Below are 24,912 nucleotides of genomic sequence, written 5' to 3'. Positions count from 1 at the left end.
TGTCTGACAACAGTGACAGCCAAAATCAGTCTGAGGAACAGGTTTAGATCAGTGAGGGCACTAGTTCCTCTGAGAGCTATTATGATGATGGGAGCAGAAGCACTCCCAACAACCTGCCTAAAGCTGCAACTAGGCAAAGGAAGAAGAACACATCAGATTCTGAGGATGAAGATTTCAAGATTGATGAGGAAGTCTCTTCCAAAAGGAAAGGAGACAAGAAAGATCATGGTACTGCTGCTAACACCAAGCGAGGGATGAAGAAGAAAGCTCCTGCTAGAAGAGTTCCTATGTCCAAAGCCAGAGCCTCAAATCAGGAAACCATGGAGTTCACACTTGAACCAAAAGAGGCTGGTGAGGGAAAGAAGAGCAAGGAGAGGGTCAAAAAGACCATGGCCAGAGTTAATGGGAGATCTACTATAATCAAAGACCCAGATGAGGAAGAAGAGCAAGATGCACCTCCTGCAAAAACTCAGAAGTTGATGGGGGTTGCAATCAGATCAGGGGCTGCTCCATCAAAGCCCAAAACTGCCCCCAAGGCTGCTTCTCAAGCCCCCAAGAGATCCACTAGGAACATTCCAGTACCTGAGAAGAACAAGGCCCCAATGCCTGAAGTGGAAGAAGAAGAGGAAGGGCAAGTGCTTAGGAAGTTGAAGCCCAAGATTCCTGACCATGATGACACCCATCCAGTGGCTGAGAACATGAAGCTAAGAAAGGATGCAGGTCTCAGGCAATGGAGGCAGAATGACCCATATGCCATAAGAAGGAGGACTGTTGTTGACTACAGGTTCCATACAAAGGAACAACAAGACTTCTATGAGACTGTGCTCCTTGACAAGAAGCCAATAGTAAGTGACATTAGATGGGTTGAATGGAAGTTCATTGACAGCAATGAAGATCATTTCCCTGGAGTCCATGAGAGTTCCAGATCAACAGGAGTTGATGCATTTGTTGGTTAGAAATTGACTAAATGGAATGATGAGTTAATCATGCAGTTTTACTCTACAACACACTTTTACCCTGATGGTAAAATTGTGTGGATGACTGAGGGTACTAGGTACCAATCTTCAGTTGCTGAGTGGGCAAAACTGATAAATGCCCCAGAAGAGCATGAGGAGGAAACTGATGTATATGCTAAGCCAAGAAAAGGACATGACTCAATGGCTCACATGTACAAGGAAATTCCAGATGCTGCCTTGGACACCCACAAGTTTGAGTCAGTTTACTATTTGCTGTCACGTCTGCCAACTATCAACACAATTCTCAGACACACTTTGCTGCCCAAGTCTAGAGATGACAGAATGATTAGAGGGCACTCAATAAATCTGCTGCATATGTTTGATGTGCCTGAAAAATTCAAATTGATGACACTGATTGTTGAGACAATCAAGAGGATAGCTGCAGACCAAAAGAGATCGTGTGGCTATGCTCCACATATTCAGATGCTCATCAACTCCAAGATGGGCAACGGCATGTATCTCTTGGATAAAGAACATCTTCCCCTGCTGCAAGAGTTTGAAGACAATGTGGTTATCATGGATCCATCACACCCCACATCTATGCAGGCTTGGGAGAAGAAAGAAAAAGCAAAAGCAGAGAAGGCAGCCAAGACACCAAGTGCTGAAGAAGCCTCCCAAATATTTCTGAAATCCAAGCAAGATCAACTTGGTCATCTCATTCAAGCCACTTTGAGGATTGAGAAAGGATTGGCCACCCTGACTCAAAATCAAGAGAGTCTTGAGAGGATAATTGACACAAAATTCATGACTTAGATGTGAAGGTCACAGAAATTCAGTCAACTGTGGAGAAGATCCAATAAGAGCTTGTAGATAGGGATGAGGGACCAACTACATATGCTTTTCAACAAGTCCCAAGGGGACTAAGGTCATCAGCTATGCGAGTTGTAACCAATCCCTGACCTACAGTGTCAGCACTTGTAGCTACAGCTTCAGTTGCACCTCCAGTTGCAACTCCACCAGCTCCTCAGACTTCTTCAGATGCATTAATTGCAGGACTCCTCTCCATGCCACCTTCGCACTCTGGAGCTCCCGGAGATCATGCTTAGAGAGCCGCATAGCACTATGCATTTTCAAGCTTTTTGGTAACTTGTTGCCACAGGGGGAGAAGGTGTATAGATCATAGGCTTAGAGAGAGAGAGAGAGTGTGTGTGTGTGTGTGTGTGTGTGTTTGCTTCTTTTTGCCTCTCTTGCTACTCTATTTGCTTTGGTTGGTTGGATGATACAATTTTTATGCCTGTGTGTGAGATACTTCTATGATCATATGTTTGATCATATCATACTTTAATGTGTGTGCTTAATGATGATATTCTATCTCTCATGTATCATCATTCATATCTTGTTGCTGATGAGTGCATATTTCATATTCTATCATTTTGTGCGCCCCACCAAGATGTATGTGACATGGAAGAGTGACCCATGATCCTAATTGATTGTGCATTAGCATTCAAAAGCAAATCTATTATATACTTAAGACAAAAGTCAAACAAGCCATAACGTTTGTCCACATAGATTAAATTATCTTGATCGTACATATTAAGAATTAACGGTTGAGATTTAAAAATATAGCGCTACATACAAATATTATTACTTACAAGTAATTTGACATGTCATGTGTTGGCAACCAAGAAGTTCTAACACGTCGTCCTTGGAAAAAAAACACGAGAACCCAAAATTAAGGAAAATCATGACGGACCCATGGCACAAGCTTATTCTAATACAATTAGTACAGACGTAGCACTATTGGACTCCTTTCAAAAGGCCATGCACGACAGTCGTGAATTGCTTGACAGGTCCACATGGCACTAGCATATTCTAATCCAATTAGTTCACAAACTGTAAGTCCATGGACTCCTTCAAAACGGGCACCAGGGCGGCCAGTCAAAGCTGCACTATATTACATGAATATGTATTAGCACATCATTTTTTTGAGTGCTACATCAGCACAGCATGGCCGATCACCTGATGCTTAGAGCTGTGATGAATCCGCATGCCCCATTGAAGCAGCAGAGTACACCAAGCGGCCAGGTAGCTAAAGCACGCATATTAGTTGGATCCGCTCTATATGCAGGATATATGCTAGACACAAGATAAATTAACATGCATGCATGTCCGGGTTAGACAGTAGGGAAAAAGAAGGCCAACCAGCTATATGTGTGAATCATAAGTATATCCCAAGAGAAAGAAAAAAATAATGGTGTTATGGGTGCAACAATTAATATTCGAATGAATAATCCATGTAAAATATAACGCTTTGTTGCTTCGAAAAAAATCTAACACTTTGTTTTAGTTGTGTCTTCAGAACAATAATGGGAAGGAATACACAGTAAAAACTACATCATATTAGACGGTCAAGCAAATCTAAAACATTATTGGTGGAAAGCACAAATTGGCATAGTGAGGCCAATCAGCTATGTGTGCGAGTCATGACTATAGCACAAGAGAATGGAAAATTTAACGATGTTATGGGTGCAACAATTAATATTCGAATAAATTATCCATGTAAAATATAACACTTTGTTTCTTAAAAAACCCAACACTTTGTTTTAGTTGTGTCTTGAGAATGATAATGCGAGAGAATAGACAATAAAAACTACATCATATTAGATGGTCAAGCAAATCTAAAACATTATTGGTGGAAAGATATAACCCAATTACATAGAATTGAAAAATAACTTAAGTATAATCCTAAAGTCTTCTACTTCACAAGCAGACCATAATGCTTGCAGTCTATTTATATCACGTATACAAATTCTGTACTAATGAACTAAAAAGTTTAACCCAACAATTTCCAACAAAGTAGACAATGTTTCCTCCGGGTGCACCTCCTCTCTACAACCATTTCCTATTTCAAATGTTATCAATGCAAAGTCATCATGTATTAGTCCCTCCAAAAAACACAATGAATGAAATAAAATTAAAATTATGGTTGCCACAAATAATGCTAAATAGGTTCTTCAATAATGTATTTCGGCTGCAATTTCTTCCCACTATACATTTTTTGTATGTGCCTAATAGTCAACTAATATCCCCTACTTGGAGAGAGTTGGACACGAGACAATTTCATTCTGTGTCCTTCACAAAGTGATAATAAATCTATGACTAAAACTTCAGACCTAAAGAATTGGATTACTAAAACAGTCGCAGGAGGTGACAGAGACCAAAAAATAATAGAATGACAAACCTCAGTGTAGTATGTATAATATCATCGTACAAAAATGTCATTGTGTCTACAATAATGGAAGTTGGAAGAAAAAACATGTCAGATGCAATAATTAAGTTGGTTTAGGTTTCCGATAATGGAAAAAGTCGGCGGAAGGATCATGCCATGATAAAAATAGTAAGCTATGATCAGAGTGGGTGAAAAGAGAGTATTTTACTAAATAGTTTTGTTGCACTAACAGATATTCCTATATGTCCATGAAGATCGTGATTGGCTCAGATAGAAAGAAAAAAGTTATGACAACACTGAGTAAATAAGTTAAATATCGAGTTATGTAAAATGAGTCTCAACAAAATGGCATGGACACCATCAAAGCGGCCAACCTATCATGGTAGTGAATGGGAGAAAATGTGTCCGTAACTTTAGATGGTGTAAGCCATAGGTTACATTACTTCAGAGGAATAACTGAAAGGTGGCAATGCTTGGAAGCATTTAAAAGAAAATCATTAGACTAATTCAAAACCTTCAGTACAGTGTGGCCAGCTTGAAGACTGGTGGGTGAAGATTTCATATTTATTTCTTGGAGAAAATGCCTACAAAATATTTGTGGACAAAGATTTATTTCAAGCAAGAACACGATATAGTCTTAGCCATGATATCTTCCTATATTTTAAGTGATATAAAAAAATGCTAATTTGGTCAAGAACAAAATTGAATATAAGTTATCAGTCAATTTGTATCAAACCTATAAGGAAGTAAGGACAAAAATATAGTAAATCTAGCTGCGCAAATGTGCGGGTCACCCAGCTAGTTTCAAATAATGCACAAATTTAGGGGGAGTTGCTTATCACATACTTCTCAAAGCGACGATGTACTTCTTTTATACTATCATTTGTCGAAGCTTTGATCTATATGTTGTCATCAATTACCAAAATGGGGGAGATTGAAAGTGCAACTGATCCATGAGTGGTTTTGGTAATTCATAACAACATATAGCTCATTGAACTAATACTCTTTCAAGATCAATGTTTCAGAAAGTTCAATGGTTGGTATGGCATGGACTAGAGACGTGGACCCCTGAAAATGCTAAGGACACATATTGGCAAAAGCTCAAGACTCTACATTTTCATTTTAGTGATCCAAGATCACATTGAGTCCATAGGAAAAGCCAGTAATATTAAAAGGGGATGAGGTGTTGCTTAATGGCTTGCTTGCTCAAAATACTTAGTAAGATGCTCCAAAAACCCTCAACCACTATCTCATTTCCACATATGTCCTAAACCTAAAGTCAAACTCGGCCCCACCGATTTGATCTATCCGGCGCCACCGAGTTCACTTGACATAGCCATATCCACAAACCCTAATTAGTTCGGTCTTACCGATAGGGATCTCGGTCTCACCGAGATGGGATTGCAAACTCTCTGTTTCCCTTCATAACATTTTGGTCTAACCGAGATGAGCGATTGGTCCCACCGAGTTCGTAGTGCAAACTCTTTTTTTCCTTTTCATAACGTTTTGGTCTAACCGAGATGAGCGATCGGTCCCACCAAGTTTGCCTGACCAAGTCTCTATTTGCTTATTACTGAAATTGGTCTCACCGAGTTCACGTGATCGGTCTCACCGAGATGAGGTTTTTCCCTAACCCTAGTGCATCGGTCTCACTGATTTGTTGTTGTCGTTCCCACCAAAAAGCCAAACGTTCACATTTTGAACCAAGTCAGTCTCACCAAGTTTCACTATTCGGTCCCACCGAGTTTGGTAAATTGTGTGTAACGGTTAGATTTTGTGTGGAGGCTATATATACCCCTCCACCCCTTCTCCATTTGAGAGAGAGCCACCAGAACGTGCCTACACGTCCACTACTCATTTTCTGATAGAGAACCACCTACTCATGTGTTGAGACCAAGACATTCCAATCCAACCACAAGAATCTTGATCTCTAGCCTTCCCCATGTTGCTTTCCACTCAAATCATCTTTCTACCATAGCCAAATCTGTGAGAGAGAGTTGAGTGTTGGGGAGACAACCATTTGAAGCACAATACCAAGGAGTTCATCATCAACACACCATCTATTACCTTTTGCAGAGTGGTGTATCCTAGATTGGTTAGGTGTCACTTGGGAGCCTCCTTCAAGATTGTGGGGTTGAACCAAGGAGTTTTTCAGGGCAAGGAGATCGCCTACTTCGTGAAGATCTACCCAAGTGAGGCAAGTTCTTCGTGGGCGATGGCCATGGTGGGATAGACAAGGTTGCTTCTTCATGGACCGTTTGTGGGTGGATCCCTTCGTGGACTCGAGCAACTGTTGACCTTCATAGGTTGAAGTCTCCATCAACGTGGATGTACGATAGTACCACCTATCGGAACCATGCCAAAAATCTCCGTGTCTACATTGCGTTTGCTCCCTCCAAACTCCTCCCATTTACCTTCATATGCAATGATTTACATTCCACTGCTATACTCTTAGAATTGCATGTGTAGGTTGATTGCTTGACTTGTGCTAAGTTGGTAAAATCTGCCAATACTTAAAATTGCGAAAAGGCTAGATTTTTATTTGGTCAAGTAGTCTAATCACCCCCCCCCCCCCCTCTAGACATACTTTCGATCATAGAGAGATGAAGTCAGAGACTCAATGAGGCGGCTATGAGGGTGGATGGTGATACGTCTCCATCGTATCTACTTTTCCAAACACTTTTTCCCTTGTTTTGGACTCTAACTTGCATGATTTGAATGGAACTAACCCGGACTGACGCTGTTTTCAGCACAACTGCCATGGTGTTATTTTTGTGCAGAAAAAAAAGTTCTCAGAATGACCTGAAAATCCATGGAGCAACTTTTTGGATTTAATAAAAAATACTGGCGAAAGAATCAGCACCAGGAGGCCCACACCCTATCCACGAGGGTGGGAGGCGCCCCCCCTAGGGCATGCCCCCTGCCTCGTGGCCCTCCCAGAGCTGCACCGACCTCAACTCCATCTCCATATATTCACGTTCGGGGAGAAAAAAATCAGAGATAAAGATTCATCACGTTTTACGATATGGAGCCGCCGCCAAGCCCTAAACTATCTCGGGAGGGCTGACTTGGAGTCTGTTCGGGGCTCCGGAGAGGGGGATCCATCGTCGTCGTCATCATCAACCATCCTCCATAACCAATTTCATGATGTTCACCGTCGTGCGTGATTAATTCCATCATAGGCTTGCTGGACGGTGATGGGTTGGATGAGATTTACCATGTAATCAAGTTAGTTTTGTTAGGGTTTGATCCCTAGTATCCATTATGTTCTGAGATTGATGTTGCTATGACTTCGCTATGCTTAATGGTTGTCACTAGGGCCCGAGTGCCATGATTTCAGATCTGAACCTATTATGTTTTCATGAATATATGTGAGTTCTTGATCCTATCTTGCAAGTCTATAGTCACCTATTATGTGTTATGATCCGTTAACCCCGAAGTGAGAATAATTGGGATACTTACCGGTGATGACTGTAGTTTGAGGAGTTCATGTATTCACTAAGTGTTAATGCTTTGGTCTGGTACTCTATTAAAAGGAGGCCTTAATATCCCTTAGTTTCCAATAGGACCCTGCTGCCACGGGAGGGTAGGACAAAAGATGACATGCAAGTTCTTTTCCATAAGCATGTATGACTATATTCGGAATACATGCCTACATTACATTGATTAACTAGAGCTTGTTCTGTGTCGCCCTATGTTATAACTATTACATGAGGAATCGCATCCGACATAATTATCCATCACTGATCTAATGCCTACGAGCTTTTCACATATTTCTCTTTGCTTATTTACTTTACCGTTGTTGCTGTTACAACTACTAAAAAACTGCTACTGTTACTTTTGCCACTGTTACCGTTACTTCCATACTACTTTGCTACTAAATACTTGGCTGCAGATACTAATTTATCCATGTGTGGTTGAATTGACAACTCAACTGCTCATACTTGAGAATATTCTTTGGCTCTCCTTGTGTCGAATCAATAAATTTGGGTTGAATACTCTACCCTCGAAAACTGTTGCGATCCCCTATACTTGTGGGTTATCATTCTCCTCGATGTTCTTGGAGATCTATTCGATGTAATATTCTTTTGCGATGTGTTTGCCAAGATCCGATGAATTGTGGATTTATGATCAGATTATCTATAAATATTATTTGGGACTTCTCTGAATTCTTATCTGCATGATTTGATATCTTTGTAAGTCTCTTTGAATTATCGGTTTAGTTTGGCCTACTAGATTGGTTTTTCTTGCAATGGGAGAAGTTCTTAGCTTTGGGTTCAATCTTGCGGTCTCCATTCCCAGTGACAGTAGGGGCAGTAAGGCACGTATTGTATTGTTGCCATCGAGGATAAAAAGATGGGGTTTTCACCATATTGCTTGAGTTAATTCCTCTACATCATGTCATCCTACTTAATGCGTTACTCTGTTCTTTATGAACTTAATACTTTAGATGCAGGCAGGAGTCGGTCAATGTGTGGAGTAATCGTAGTAGATGCAGAATCGTTTCAGTCTACTTGACACGGACGTGATGCCTATGTTCATGATCATTGCCTTAGATATCGTCATAATTATGTGCTCTTCTATCAATTGATCGGTAGTAATTTGTTCACCCAACGTATTATTTTCTATCTTGAGAGAATCCACTAGTGAAACCTATGGCCCCGGGTGTCTTTTCCATCATATAAGTTCTATTATCCATCATACTAGTTTCCGATCTACTATTTTGCAATCTTTTACTTTCCGATCTATAAACCAAAAATACCAAAAATATTTACTTTACCGTTTATCTCTCTCTATCGGATCTCACTTTTGCAAGTAACCATGAAGGGATTGACAACCCCTTTATCACGTTGGTTGCAAGTTGTTGATTGTTTCTGCAGGTATTCTACTGGATTGATACCTTGGTTCTCAAACTGAGGGAAATACTTACTCTACTTTGCTGCATCACCCTTTCCTCTTCAAGAGAAAAACCAACGCAAACTCAAGAGGTAGCAGTCATCCATTTTTACTTCTCTTGGTTTTTGCACATGTGACACATGTATACCTGAGTAACTTTCATAGTTCATAAAATATAATGCCAAAATATTATCCCAAGAAGTAGAAGGCATGAAAATATTGCAACTGGGTTTGCACATATAAGTAAAGCTCTTATTCATATCAAAAGATTCACAATGTTCATCATTAAACCATCCCAACATTGGTGAATATAGTTTAATTGCTTCAAATGTACATGCTACAACATGCTTAAATAAGCAAACATGCAACAAGTCATTTGACACAAAATCATCACCAAGATTAGAGGTCATATCAAAATGATTAAACTGGCACAATTATTTTCAAACGTATTTGGTCCAAATCTAATTTATTCCCTGATTCACATGTTTCTTTCTCAGTTAATTCAATGGGTGCACTCGATATTGTTGATATTGCATTTGATTGATCAGATGGAAAAGTCAAATCATCAACATCATTCCCTAAAATAGGTGGTGTGATCAAAGTAGTGGGTAGGTCATCACATGGTGCATTGAAATTGACAAGGCATTCATCATACTCATGTGGAGGTGAAAGATCAGTACCTTTGTCATTACCTTTTTTAACCAACTCAGATGATGTAGGCACTCCCGATGGTGATGTGTCACATGGTGGAGGTGATGTAGTCCCCACAACAATGGATGTGGTTTTCATAGTATGCCTAGTAGTTGAAGGAACAACCGTATCAACTCTTGAAATGTGCATCGTGCGCTTGTTCTCCATGTGAGCAACACGTCGTTTTATTTCCTATTCAGCTTTGCAAGCAAGACAAGACAAATGGTCCATAGGATAACACTCTTCATGAATTAGTATCTCTTGAATATCACGGTTTAATCCTCCCCAAAATCTATCCATAAAATCTTCTTCACTTTCTTCTAAAAAGGGATGCAACAAGGTAGTTTGTAAATCATCATAATATTTTGTTACGGTGTCACTACCTTGTTTTAAATATTGTAGTTTTTTAATCATGCCACGAGTATAATAAACGTCTACGAATCTATCTCTCATGACAAGTTTTAAATCATCCCAAGTAGTAGTTATAAAATTAGGGTTTAAGCGTCAATATTCACTCGACCAAATTAAAGCAAAGCTACTGAATATACTAACCGCAACTTGAAATTTTCCACGCTCATCAAAATTATGGGAAGCAAATATAGCATCTAGTTCGTACTCCCATTCAATATATAAATCAGGCCTAAAACGACCATTAAAGGGTGGCATGGAAACATTAACCTGATTATGTGCATTCTGATGTCATTGCTCCTCTTGTGACGGTTGTTGTGTTTTTTTAGGTGGTGGCAAGTCTCCCAGATCGATGATGCCCAAGAACTAACAACTCCGGAACCTGCCATAATTAGTAGAAAACAATAAACAAAATTTGAAAATAATGTTCCTATGAACTACTAGGATGTGGTGGTAAATGCTCAGTATAGTAACTATCAATGTCTTACAAGTTCTTACCATGCAGTAGGTGGTGACCGGCAACCAGCGATGTCAAATAACTCCAAAGATTGAGAAAGCGATTGCGAGGTGAATGTAAATATGCATAGTGTAGAAATATGGCGAGCTGGGTTGTCTATATATGGTAGCAAAATATTAGCAATAATCAATTCAGAGATGCAATGTTGAATAAACGCTCAACGACAATAATGTGCTGGTCCTAGGCTAGACCGGACTAGAGACACGAGCCTAGAACATTAATTATGTCACAGCATAGCACAACTAGCATCAATAAAGGATAAGTACCTCTGGACAGCAAGATATAAGTGAAGATCACAATGGCAGTAAAGATAATAATGAGAAACAATTGCCAAGCAGGATATACCAACAACTCTCTCTTCAACTTTCCTGTGGAAAAGTTTGTGCCAATTTTCTGATTATTTTTCTACAGAATGATACTAAATCAAGATTTCCAATGCAAAAAGAATCACTCAATTATGAGTTGACATGAGGAGTCAAAAAATTCTAAAACTGGAACAAACTATGTTCGCGAACTTTGGAGGGCAAAAAGACCTATTTAGAAGCCAATTTTGAGGTGAGAAATATTGAACTAGCTTTTGCAACTATTTAGATGCGGCTCATCACTAGCTTTAATTTGAGTATTTGTGGAGCCAAAACGAACTTCGTATGACAAAGATATGCATGTTTTACTGAACAGTGTACAAAACAAATTTCAATCCGAATTCAGGTAGGGATTGAGTCTAAATAGATCCGAATTTTGTTTTGTTTTTCTCTTCTGTTTTTTTCTCTCACTTTTTTCTCTGACTTTTTTTTACTTTTTTCCTCCCTCTTTCCAAAACAAATTAGATAAGATGTAGATTGGATCAAGCGAAGATGTGAACCACCTCAACTATGATTATGACAATGAACAATGGGTAGCACATGGTGGAAATGGATGGGGTGGTGGACAGTGGAAGGGATAATGATGCAGCGATGGCGTGACTAATATGAACAGAACTCGAAACTCTAAATGAACTAGACACTAAGACTAGCAACTCGACATGATGATGCAAGCGATAATTCAACTATGCAACCAATGAAAAGAAAAGTGCGAAGGCTCAGATTGGCTTGGACAAATTATGAATAAATCTAACTTTTTTTGTGGATTTTTCTTTGACAATAGGTAAGAAAATAAATCTAATCTATGAAAAACTGGAAATTCTCACCAAGCAACCTGAAAACTGATACCACTTGATAGAGGCGGGGTGTCCCGATCTTTCGATGAGATGATAACTATCGATTCAGTGGAGTCGACTTTGACGATCCGACTACAAACATGCACAATGTTGCGCCTTAGCAATCACTAAACCAACTCTAAGAGGTTATTGACCACGCCGGAGCATGATCAACCTGACCACGAAGGTTTATTCCTGCAAGCAATCAAAGAACAAGCAAGAATATGATAAAGCAATCTGAATATTGCAAATATGGATCAAGTATTGATAATGGTGGGGATCCGAAAGCGGTCTTGGTCTGGTCGTTGGACACAAACAAAGTACATGAAGTTGCGTTGGCTAACTTTTAACTAAACAAATCCCATGGGAAAAGCTACTATATGGATCTACTTATATAGAAGCAATGGGTGGCGGCCAAGGAGGTGGGATGACGTCCCAAGGCAGCCTAAAACTAACCCTAGGTCATACAAGGCTCATGGGCCCAAGTGGAGGTGATGCAACACCTTTGGACTTGTAGTTTGACTCGGATTCTGCTGCAATGTCAGATTGTTTCGTCCATAACTCAACGCTCCGGACGAATTTGAAGGTGAATCCATTGGGTTAGAAAGAGCATGAAATCTACTTTCCAACAAAAAAATCACCCAATTCGGAGTCCGTATGAAAGAGTTCTTGGCGTTTTGAATCAGGTATGTCTGTGCAGTCCGAATCTAAATCTGGAATGTGAGAGACTTGGACTCTATCCTCTTGGCCCAAAAGTGATGTGAGAGGGCTTTTTGAACAACACCTAAACTTCTCTTTTTCCCTTATCTTCATATGTGGATTGTACAAATGTCCCATACACCTGCAATTACACATGGCACAAAAGTGTGTGAAGTATTTTTATCCTGGATAACATAAATAAATTATTGCATAGTTTGCATTAGAAATGACCTCACAAATATGCATGTATGCAATATTTCTGGTCGTATCCAAAGTACTAATGTCCTCATCATACCCAGGCCCATCTGCCCATGGCCCAGGACCGGCGCGTGCCGTGGGCCTAGTCGGGCCCATCTTCAAGGATTCAGGAGCAATACCCTCGCGAGAGCCTCTGCCTCGCGAGGCGCCCGATGACTGGCAATCTCAGGACCTCCCAAGGCCTCATGCAGGGCGGCTTCCCCCAGGATGCCTCCTAAGGCCCTCTCACGGGCGGATACTCCAATGTCGCCAAGCCCCACCTCGTGGCGCATGTTGGTGACGCGAGCCACGACGAGAGGCGCTAGGAGCTGCGCCAGTGAGGGCGGATAGTGGAGTTTTCCTATTTTATTATAAGGGAGCAGGGAAGCTTGCCGGTTCCCAAAGAAACCGCCAAAGGTTGCCATTCCGATGCAAGAAGACCAGGACTGCAGGCTCGTCAAGATGGAGGTTATCGCCAAGCCCACCAACGCATCATGCCCGGAAGCTTTAGCAGGCGGAAGCTGCTTTTGCCAGGATAAGTTGTACTGTTGTTCCCCTTTCGAAATTGGCCGTTGTGGCAACCCTTCCCGCCTAGTGTTTCAGGGGAAGAGGACCAAGGCCAATATAAGTATAGCTAGACCACCACCTTAGAAGGCATCGGATTCAGAGAGAGCTCATCCACCCCTCAAGCTCGGAGCCGCTCCTGAAGCCTCCTAAGGCCACTTGTACTGACATATTCATCCTCCCTCACGAGGCAATCAACAAAAAACGGGAGTAGGGTCTTACTGAAATAGGCTTTCGCCTAGCTTTATAAATAAACCAAAGCACCGAACACAAGGTCAACAAGGTATCATCCGAACATCAAACACACACAATGCCACCGCCGGCAAGGTCCAACACACACACACAAACCCACACACACACCCAAACACTACACGAGGTTCAGCTGTGGGCACAGCACAACAAGCCCAACACAGACACGAAGCATGCACAACGCAAGGACGACGGTGGCGGCGAGGAGGAGGCAATCTAGACCGGCTTCGGTGGTGGTGGGGGAAGCGGAGGAGCCATCCGAAGAGCCATCGTGCGAAGCTGGGTGATGATGGAGGTGATGGCACTACAAAAAAATACACTTCAGTGATGATACGTGTTTGTCACAGTAGGTCGCGTTTTTTGTCATGCATGTACATCCATGACGATTTTATGACAGAATCAAGATAGTCATACGTGTGCTGTCGTAGAAGTGTTCCGTGACATTACTAAAATTATCATCACGGAAGTGTCCACTTCCATGACAATAAATCGTGCGTCACGGAAGTGCTTTTGTCAAGGGTGACCGACACGTGGCATCAAACATAATAGAACATCGTTAAGCTATCGGGTCGGGTTTTGGATCCGATAACCCGTTAACAGCCCAGACCAATGGGCAATTTCCACATGTAAAATTTTGATTGGCCAGAGGGAACACCTATCAGCTCGTCAGTGGGCCAGATGTCGCCCGTCCATTGGAGGAGACATGCCTATGATACGTCGACACGTGGCTAGGCCCAATAGAGGCCCATATAGGTTAAGAAGGCCGGCCCAGTCAAAGGCATGTAGTACTTACTTAGGTACTAGTGGGCCAGCCCAATAACGGCCTGCTTAATAAAGGCCCATTTACGGCCCGAAGCCAGATCTGGCCTGTTAATTGTTCGCCGAATATTTGGGCCCATTTACGGCCTGAAGCCAGACCTGGCCCGTTAATTGTTCGCCAAATATTTGGGCCCAATTATAGCCCAGTGACTTTCGGCCTGTTAGAGGCCCGATGTAGACATGGGCCCATTTCAGCCCGGTGTGACTTTCGGCCTGGGAATGGCCCGTGCTACCCATGGGCCATATATTGTCCGACGAGACATCGGGCCCACTAACGGCCCGTGATAAAGGTGGCAACAGTTAAGCCCAACGTGACTTTGGGCCTGTTAAAGGCCTAACACATAATTCAGCCCGTTGATGCCTGTACTAAGCTTTCAGCCTCTTAAAGGCCCATGATATCAGTGGGCCAACTAAGGCCCGAGATATGTTTCGGCCTAGTAACGGCCCATGACCTAACTGGGCCCAAAAAGGCCCGGCCTACTTTTCAGCCTGCTGAAGGCCCGTCGACGACTAGTGAAAATTGAGGTCCAACATGCATTTCGGCCTGCTAAAGGCCCATGGTTTCATGTGGGCCGTAACAGGCAAGTACAATATTCAGCCTGTTAATGGCCCAACACTACCTGGGCCAAACTAAGCACTGGGTCCACAAAAGGCCCAACTAAAATATAGGCTGGTGTAAGTTGTGGGCCTGGCGCAAAGTGTGAAGGCCCTAGTCATTCGGGCCCAAGAAAGACGCAGGCTGGCCCAATTGTGGCCCGCTAAAAACCAGGCCCGTTAGATTCGAATGTTTCAGCCCGGTCGACTACATCTGATTTTTTTTCGGATAGCGAATGATGGCAGTAACTAGTAGGAATTAAGAACAAACCTACTCTATACAATAAAGAAATTACGGCATAGTAACTAAGAATAAACATACACTATACAATAAAGGATTTAAGGTATATTACATCCACTAGGCATCGAAGTTCGCCACCAGTGATCATAAAGCGCACCGAAGAAGCATATTACAAAAACTGGGCACCATTGCAGCGTAACAAAACAATATTGAACCGAGACCACTTCCAGGACAGTTCAAGAAAGGTTAGCCTTGCAGGGGAACTACTGCGCAAGCTGCTGAGCAAGGCTGTGAGACCGGCCTAGCATGTCGGTCATAGCTTCTAGGTGTAGCTGTTTATTGATGAGGTTCTCATTGGCGTTCTCCACAATCTTTCTTAGAGATAGGACTTCAAGTCGAAGTTGAGTTGTAGAATGCCTTTCTGCTAGAACTTGGGACTGAAGAAGTCGAACTGATTCAGACAACGAATTCTGTGAGCTTGTTTGACTGCTAGTCTAAAGTAACTTGAACACTACATCAAGACAAGACTTTGGGGTTGTCTCGCTATCTTCAAGATGTTGTGCCTTCTTTGTTGCAATATATGTTGGATTTGTCTCACGGCCTTTAGCAGACTTGTGCATGCCATCAGGCATATCACCCTGAAACAAAGCAAACAGATAACAGGTTTTGCACGTGTATAAACAAAGATGATAATTGTGCTATCAATTCCATCCAATTTCAAATTAGAAAATAAAGAGTAAGTTCAAAATATCAATAGCATAATTTGGCATTGTTCATAATGCACGGAGCTTCACCACACTACTAGATTACTATGTCAACATAACAAGCATAGATGAAGGGCAAAGAAAATCATTGTATCTATTTTGGTTAATGTGCATGGCATGTTGTTCATATCATCAGCCACATCAGTAAGATAAAACATGAGATGACTAGGTGCAAACCTGGGCTGCTTCACCACACACTGGATTATAGATCCACAAAAACAAGCATACATATAGGGAGTATTAAGTAATTTGCATTGTATGAACAAGGAATTTGGTTTTACAAGTAAAACTTAGAACTTACGGTTCTTGTGAACATGCATTTTGGTAGAAACAGCAAACTAAACAGCAGTAAACAATAGGGAGTATGAGCAAATTAAATAGCAGTTGAGGATAAAGGCTTTAGAAGGACTGACTTACAATAACAGTTAACACCGGCTTTATAATGCCCTTCTCTATGTCAAGGGAAGGATAACTCAAGAATTTCAGCACAAAATCTTCTTCATAAGCATTGCCTGTACTCTACATTTTGTAGAGAGTAATTATAGATATGATAATACTGGAAGGGATGGAGGATAATGAAGATAAGATGCAGATTGATGCTACATAATCAACTACCAATCCCTGGAAGTACAAGCGTTACAGGACAAAATGTACTGACAAGAGCAATGGGCTACACTTTTGCACTGGCATTGTCTGTGTATTCTAGTTGTTGGTAAGATTAAATATAGATCTGATCTTTTTTAGTAAATGGTAGGCGAGGGAGATAAGATGCAGAATGCTACACAATGAACCAATCCCTCTTACCATAATACAAGAGTGTTTTGAACACTGGTGTACTGTACAAAACGTTCTTATATTATGGGACAGAGGGAGTAGCTGTTAATGTAAGTACAATGATAGGCGATGTTCAGTCCTTACAAGACGACTGCAGAGCTAAACCTCTTCAAAAGCATTGGGTTGATTCTAAATTTATGGAAGAGTCCATACGGATCTTATAATGACCACCAAATGGACGATTACGAGGCTAAGATGTGCAGTGATGCTACATAATCAAACAGCTATGAACGTAAGTATGGTCATATAGGGCAAGAGGTACTCACAAGAGCAATGCAGTGTGCAGTATAGTTGCGAGATTCTATGGTCCCTTGAGAATGAATGTTCTTCTGCTAACAGTTTCCGTACAAGTGATACATTAAGGCAAATGCAGAAATGTAGTTCAAATTGTAATGTGATATCATAGACAGTACCTTACGCTGCAGCCAAGACCAATGTGTAACAAGATTATTCCAGTCACCGTCGGATAAATGTAGCACCAGAGACTTTACAGAAATTTCGTTTAGAGGCTTGCCATCGAAGTGCGCTTGCCTCAGGTAGGAACGATACTTCATCAACCAGTGCTTGAAAAGCGCAACCAACCCTTGCTCGTCTTCACTATCCAGTTTGCTCCTCGCCTATTTAAAAGAATGAAATCTCGTGTCTTCTGTCAGCAGAAACATATGCAGTAATGACCACGAATAACATTAGTACATTACTTACGCGTAAGTTGCGGAGGAAGACTGGAAATTGTTCTGTGTCTGCAGTATAATCTTTCCATGAAGGAAAGATGCGCACAAAGTTCCTGAAAACAATATAAGCTTCGTCTTCTAAACTGGGAAGAAATGGAACAGGGGTCCTATTTGCTGCAATTGGGGCTCTCTCTGGTTTGAAAAGGGATTTGGCAACTGGATTTGGTGTACTCTTTGCTGAAATGGGGGTTTCACGTCGTAGAGCTAGTGCTATGTCAACTGGCATAATCATACTGTTTGCTGCAATTGGGGTCTGCTAAGTTGGGGCATCAGAAATGACCAGTGTAGTAGGGCTAGAGTCTGCTAGAATTGGGGTGTTTTGTGGGTCAGGTGATATTGCAACTACACCTAATGGGCTATTTGATTTATCAGGTGCCACTACCTTTTCCAAATACTTTGCTTGTGCTCCTCCACGATCAGCAATCGCCCTCTTCCTTTTGAACGTCTGATACACAAGAACAACATTTGAATTGATAAATATGGTATGATGACAGATGGAATATGTACTGACTACTGAAAATGGATAGGCAGGGCGTATTCACATACACGATGTGTAAACTAAGCTAATGGCAGTTCAACAAAGTAGAAGTAATGCAAAGCATCAGTTGCAAGATATGTGCGACCAATGTAACCTTGGAAAGTTAGAGCAAGCACCTTGATGGGTGAATAAGATAAGGCATCTTCCTCTGACTCCTCCACTAGGGAGCTACATTGACTTAGGTCTCCCTCTAGCTCAGAATCACTGTTAGGATCATATTCTGAGCATGAATCTGTAGGTGGAGAGCATTTGCATTGCATTGCATCAGACTTGATTTCAGTCCCTTATGCCAAGTTTGACAGCCATGGCATTGTTTTGCTTTATTCTTTTCATGTGCGCAAGCTCATAATCATTATGATGCTATTCAGAATCTGAGATTCATGAAAACATAAAAAGTAGTCAGATTATCTATGGAATGCATTGCGGATTCAACTCGAAGAGTGTCTCCCTATAAACCCCTCCATATGCAAAGTTCACCCCCCAACTGTGCTGACTAGACCACACACAGAAATACAAACCCCTTATGTCTCTATAATAGGCAGACACACATTTCAAAACTGAAGTAGGAACATTAGAATCATATGAAATTCGTATTTGAACAAATAAACTAAGGAATTATGAGTGGCATAATGTTTAGCTTCAAGGGTGGAGTGTTGGTAGTGTGACACAAAGCAAGTAGGCAGATTGTATTCCATGTAAAGGATTGAAACTTATGTAAAAGCTGGAAATGACACTTTCTTTCTATACAATGCAGTGTTCGTTGCCCACACATGATGGAAGAGATCACATAGAGAAATACTATTCACTCATGTCTACGGTTCCAGTATTTAGAAACAGGGTGGTCCACCCTAAAAGAATATTGACAACAAATATGACAAGGCAAGCATAGATGTAGTGAATCAATCATTTACTTGTGAGCTTACTAGGACAAGTATGCAGAATTGTAACAGCAGTAAGAGACCGTCCAAAATCTGAATCAAGAAGTTTGTCTAGCACTTATTATTTGCAACTAATCGATGTGAATAATTGGATATTGTATCGAATGAGTAAGAAAGACAAGTAAAATTGTCAACAAACCTGGCTTGCAGTAGTAATCTGGGTCAATGTCACTATGACCAACAATCCAAAATGACTAGTGTCTGTTCCAAGGGCTGGAATTTTGAAGACCCTGTGAACTTTAGAGGTACTAAAGATTACTGAAATACATCTGAACCATTAAGTGTAGGTAGCACTGAGCACACAACAAACCCTAATGATTGTCCTACCTAATGAGTAATGAATCAATTAGAAAATGGGTGATGAGGAGTGGCTGCTGAGTGTTGAGGATGTATCTTAGGATAAATCAGGTTGGCATGGTGGGTGCTACACGCTTGAGCCCTGAACGGACTAGGAAGGTAGGCACGGCGGAGCGCCCGGGCAGCGGTGACGCTGTTGGGCGAGTGGCTCCTGACCTCTTGTTAGTTTGGCGTCTCCTCCTAGAGTCATGTCGTCCGGGGATGGCAAGTCGCCGGCGAGGCAGGCGGCTGGGGGCGAGTAGAGATCGGAAGCGCGCAGCAGAACAGAGGGGAATCGGGGCCTAGGACGACCCAAAATCCCAGGGTGGGCCAGCCCACCGTGGGCACCCTGTAGAGATACACACCCGAGCGGCAAACATGCATTTTCGAAACTAATTTAGGAACATTTAGCTGACCAATTAAACGACTCTGTTTTAATAATATCAGATTCGTATTTGAACAAGTAAGCTTGTTTAGCTTGATGAGTGGAGCAGGGCTACTATGACACGAAGCACGTATTATGATCGTATAATGGTCATAAAAGGGGGAAACTATAAGCATATTTTTTTAGCAAAAGAGGGTTTCCCCTTCGATTTCTATTAAAGAAACCACCATGGAACCAACATGATCAATTAAACCCTAAGCATGATCAATTAAATCGTATGACTGTGCCATGGCAGATTTGAAGCTGCAAATCGGAGAAATGATATTTAGCATCCATTGTTTGCTTCGAACTAAGAACTAAATTCTAAGAGCTGAAAAGAAAGTAGAGTAACCAAGTTAAGATCTATTTTCTGGTTGAGATCAAAAAGTTGAGGAGATATGAAGTACCACCTCTCTTGCGGCACCGTGCAGGCATCAGGGGTGCGATGGCTGTCGGTGGCGTTGAAGCAGATCTGCGACGGTAGACGGGTGCATTGGGGGATAAGTCCCGTTGCGGTGGAAGAGAAGGTCGTGTGAGCGGCCCCGGCAAAGAGGACGACGACGCCGATGAAGCGAGAAGACGCGATGCATGGCTATTGGTCCGTCGCTGTGTATGAGAAACGTCCATCTCTAGCAGTGGATGACGCGGTCTTGGTAGGCGCTCCAGCATGGTGGAGGACGATGGCGATGGATGTGGTGGAGGACGGTGGCGATGGATGGGGTGGAGGACGGTGGCGATGGATGGGGTGGCGGACGGAGGCTGGTGTGGGGATGGTGTCCTAGCGCGGACGGTGTATGAATGGGAAAATGGAGGGAGAGGTACGGTGAATCATGTTTTTGGGACGCGCCTATCTAAAATATGGGAAAGTTATGAACTTAGCCCCCGTTTAAAATTTGGACGTCTCGTCGATTGGGGATAGGACGGTAATCTCGCATATCGCCAATATTCGCCTAGAGCGATTTTGGGTGAGGAAAGGGTGGTTGGCGCCCATGGTTGGTGCCCACGGTGTATGAACGGGGCTGACAGGTAGGGAGGTTGTGTCACGTCGGAGTGAAGTTACAAACGTGCCCCTATTGAAATTATTTGCCTACATCGATTTCAGCCGAGTCGAGTTTGTTTTGCCGCCCACCGTGTATGAATGGGGAAATGGAGGGAGAAACAGAGGTCTTTCGGACGAGCTTGAATCAAATGTGTTTTTCCACCCATGTTTGGCGCCCACCGTGTCGGAATGGGCTCAGAGGCGGTCGTGTCACGTCTAATTGAAGTTACTAACCTACCCCTATTTAGAGCAGTGGAAATTGGGCCGATGGATTGTCCGTGTAATGGGTAGACAGTAATTTTCATCTCCCAAACACTTGGCTTCGGGCAGCCGACGTGGGAGTGGACATTTTGCCGCTTCTTTCGAATTTTGGGACAATAAGCATCCACGTTTACCCTGGTAACTAAATTCGAATCCATTTTGTATTCCTATATGAATCTATATAAATCATTCTATGTGTTTTTATATATCTTCAAAAGGACGACCAAGATGTATTCCACTATCATATATGAATATGGTTTACAAATGCCGATACTCAAATTCAGAAGCTAGAATCCAGTTCAAGGTGAATTCGAATATTTGGAACACTTCATGTCCAACTCAAATGTCACACGCAGCATAATGTGTACTCCCATTTAGATATGTACACAAGCGATGTATCAAGGTTCAAGTACCGAGTCAATCAACCAAGAATGTACAGAACTAACAGACATATAAACACTTATAGAGTATATGGATCAATAATATCAACTAACATACATAAGCCAGGCCGCTGTACTTTTTTTGCTACAACAGCATCCTTTTTTAGCCAAGCTACTACAGCATCTTGGCCCTTTCCGATGTGTGCCACTTATGGTCCATCTATACTACTATTATTGCTGAATGCACATTCAGCCCGATTGGCATATTTGTAGGTCTGGCACAACAATCAAAATGAAATGTCTCCGAGTCTTATCAATTAATACAGACTTGTGCTCAAATAAAATTACAAACCAAAAAACAAAAAACAAAAAACAATTATTACATGATCTCTAAAACAAATGGTTTGATTGATTACATGAACAAACAACACAAAGGTTATTCAACGATGGAAAGAACATTTCACCTATGATTTATCAAATGGGAATTTAATTTCCTTTTTTCCTTCAGGACCTTAACAATGTGGTCAGTCTCATCTTGCTTTGTTTTCAAATCCACCAAATATTTAATGGTTGTCTTGAGTACTGCTTGTGATTGTGTTGTTTGCTTCCTCAACATGTCAACTTCATCTCTAAGTGCAGAAGCAGAATCTCTTTCTACCACTAGTTTATCCTCTAGAGCATCAGCAGTTGGCAATTCATAATGCATGATTGGGATGGTGCCACTGCTGTGGGATGATACAACGTCCATGGGGACCTTGCTCTTTGATCTTGGGCTAACCTGTTTTGCCATTAAAGTTCCGATTGGATTCAGAAAAGTTGAAGTTAGCAAAACATCTCAACTAGGAGTTATAACAGCAAACCAGTTAAACAAACAAGGAATTGAAGAGTTTCAATTGGATGCTGAAAAGTAGTTATTAACATCATTGTAACCCGTTGTTGCAGCATCAAAGCAGTTAAACAAACAAGTAGTTATTTACGTTCAGGCAAACAGGTAATTCTTAACAGTAAGTATCAAACACATAGATAGGCGCAGTCTATAATAGGATTAACAGGCTGTTGCATTATGTAATCAGTAGAAAACTAAATTAAGCCAAGCAACGTAATTGAACAATTTTGCGATAAGTGGCGAACTAAAATTCTGAGAAGCAGGTAACTGAACTTATGCTAGTTCTTTGTACATGCACACTGCAACTTCTTTTTCGCTTACAAGGTTGTACGAAGGAGTCCATGGCATCATTTGCTTGGATACACAGTCCCAATACTTCTTTCTTCCCACACTGCATTGGTAAGTCGATTGGTTAATCTGGTAAGATGGTGCGTCCTTGATATGTTATATGAGGACGTGTAGTCAGACTAGTTGTAGCCACACATATCACACTGGCTTTTACTGTATATTTCATGCGATTACTTTTGGCATATCGAGATCTAAGCAATCTACAATAGGATGAAAAGACTGGCATCCTTCACATTATTGGCGAACTCAGTTCATAGAAACAAGCAATTCAACCATTCTGTGGGTAAATCAAAAGCGCCACTGGAATATTTTAACTACCCCAATCATACACGCAAAAAGGGGGCGACGCCACCATAGGGGCTGGTATGGGCGGCCGCCTCGGGTGGCTGGAAAGTGTGCACCTAGTTTGAGTCGTCCAAGTTGGCCCAAGCTAGTTTTGTTTGTCCCAACGCATGAGCAGGCAATGTAAAAATGAAGAAAAATGTTTCAATTTGGATGGGCCAATAACATAAGTGCAAGGCAGGCCCTATAGCATGCTCGCGGCCCAAACGAGCGCCTCCCATATCAATCGACAGTAGGAAAATCCCAATTCATTCACTCCAGCCTCTAGTCTGGTTTGCTCCTAACCTAGCCGTCGCTGGACAGACCGACACAACACTTCCTCGCGCCCTCGTTGGAGGGCGGTCGCTGGGCTTCAAGCGAACGGAAGGACAAGAAGATGAAGATCCAACCCTGGGTGTAGCCTGCGCGGGAGGCAGCGGTGGCAGCACGGGCATGGCATCGAGCTTGCGCAAACGGATAGTTGCAGCTTGCAAGATTAGCATGCGCAACGAGCAGGTACATCACATCCCTAATTATATCTAATTCAACTCTTCAATTTCTGGCCAATAGTTAAACCTAACGGTGTTGTAAAACTACTTGTATGTAGGGAATCTATGAGAAAATGAAACCAATTTCTACTTATTTTATAACTCCCCCAATCAATATTGAACTGACTGAATCTGATGTATCTAATCAAGTTTCTGGTGCAAACATACAAGCTCATGTTGTTCTTGAGCCTGAAGTGTCTAATGAACAAACTGCTAATGAAGGATTTGATGCAAACATTTTACATGCTCCTGGTGATGAACATATAGTGTCTAACGAGGGATCTAATGCAAGCATTTTGCAAGCCCATTGAAGGATTTAGTGTCTAATGATGATCTGCTATGTTGAGAGAGACATAGAGATTTGCAGGCATTGATGACAAGAAAATTATAGTGCATTTTCATAGCTTGAGGAAACATCGGGGCCATCTACCAGAAAGTCCCCGTATCATTACAACATAGCATATATACTTTTCTAACCTGTTGTTTGAAACTATTGGCATACTTGTGCAGGATAGATATATTGATATGCAGTTTGCGCACTGGTTATAGGTGCAATTACACTTCGATATTTTCAGCCAGAGAGAGAATAATTCAAGCAGGTACTTTTGGCATATCGAGATCTAAGCAATCTACAATAGGATGAAAAGACTGGCATCCTTCACATTATTGGCGAACTCAGTTCATAGAAACAAGCAATTCAACCATTCTGTGGGTAAATCAAAAGCGCCACTGGAATATTTTAACTACCCCAATCATACACGCAAAAACGGGGCGACGCCACCATAGGGGCTGGTATGGGCGGCCGCCTCGGGTGGCTGGAAAGTGTGCACCTAGTTTGAGTCGTCCAAGTTGGCCCAAGCTAGTTTTGTTTGTCCCAACGCATGAGCAGGCAATATAAAAATGAAGAAAAATGTTTCAATTTGGATGGGCCAATAACATAAGTGCAAGGCAGGCCCTATAGCATGCTCGCGGCCCAAACGAGCGCCTCCCATATCAATCGACAGCAGGAAAATCCCAATTCATTCACTCCAGCCTCTAGTCTGGTTTGCTCCTAACCTAGCCGTCGCTGGACAGACTGACACAACACTTCCTCGCGCCCTCGTGGGAGGGCGGTCGCTGGGCTTCAAGCGAACGGAAGGACAAGAACATGAAGATCCAACCCTGGGTGTAGCCTGCGCGGGAGGCAGCGGTGGCAGCACGGGCATGGCATCGAGCTTGCACAAACGGACAGTTGTAGCTTGCAATATTAGCATGCGCAATGAGCAGGTAC

Source organism: Triticum aestivum, chromosome 3B (assembly GCF_018294505.1).
Source record: "Triticum aestivum cultivar Chinese Spring chromosome 3B, IWGSC CS RefSeq v2.1, whole genome shotgun sequence".
NCBI classification, from domain to species: Eukaryota; Viridiplantae; Streptophyta; class Magnoliopsida; order Poales; family Poaceae; genus Triticum; species Triticum aestivum.
The sequence above is the reverse complement of the archived record's forward strand: the minus strand, read 5'-3'. Positions refer to the sequence as shown.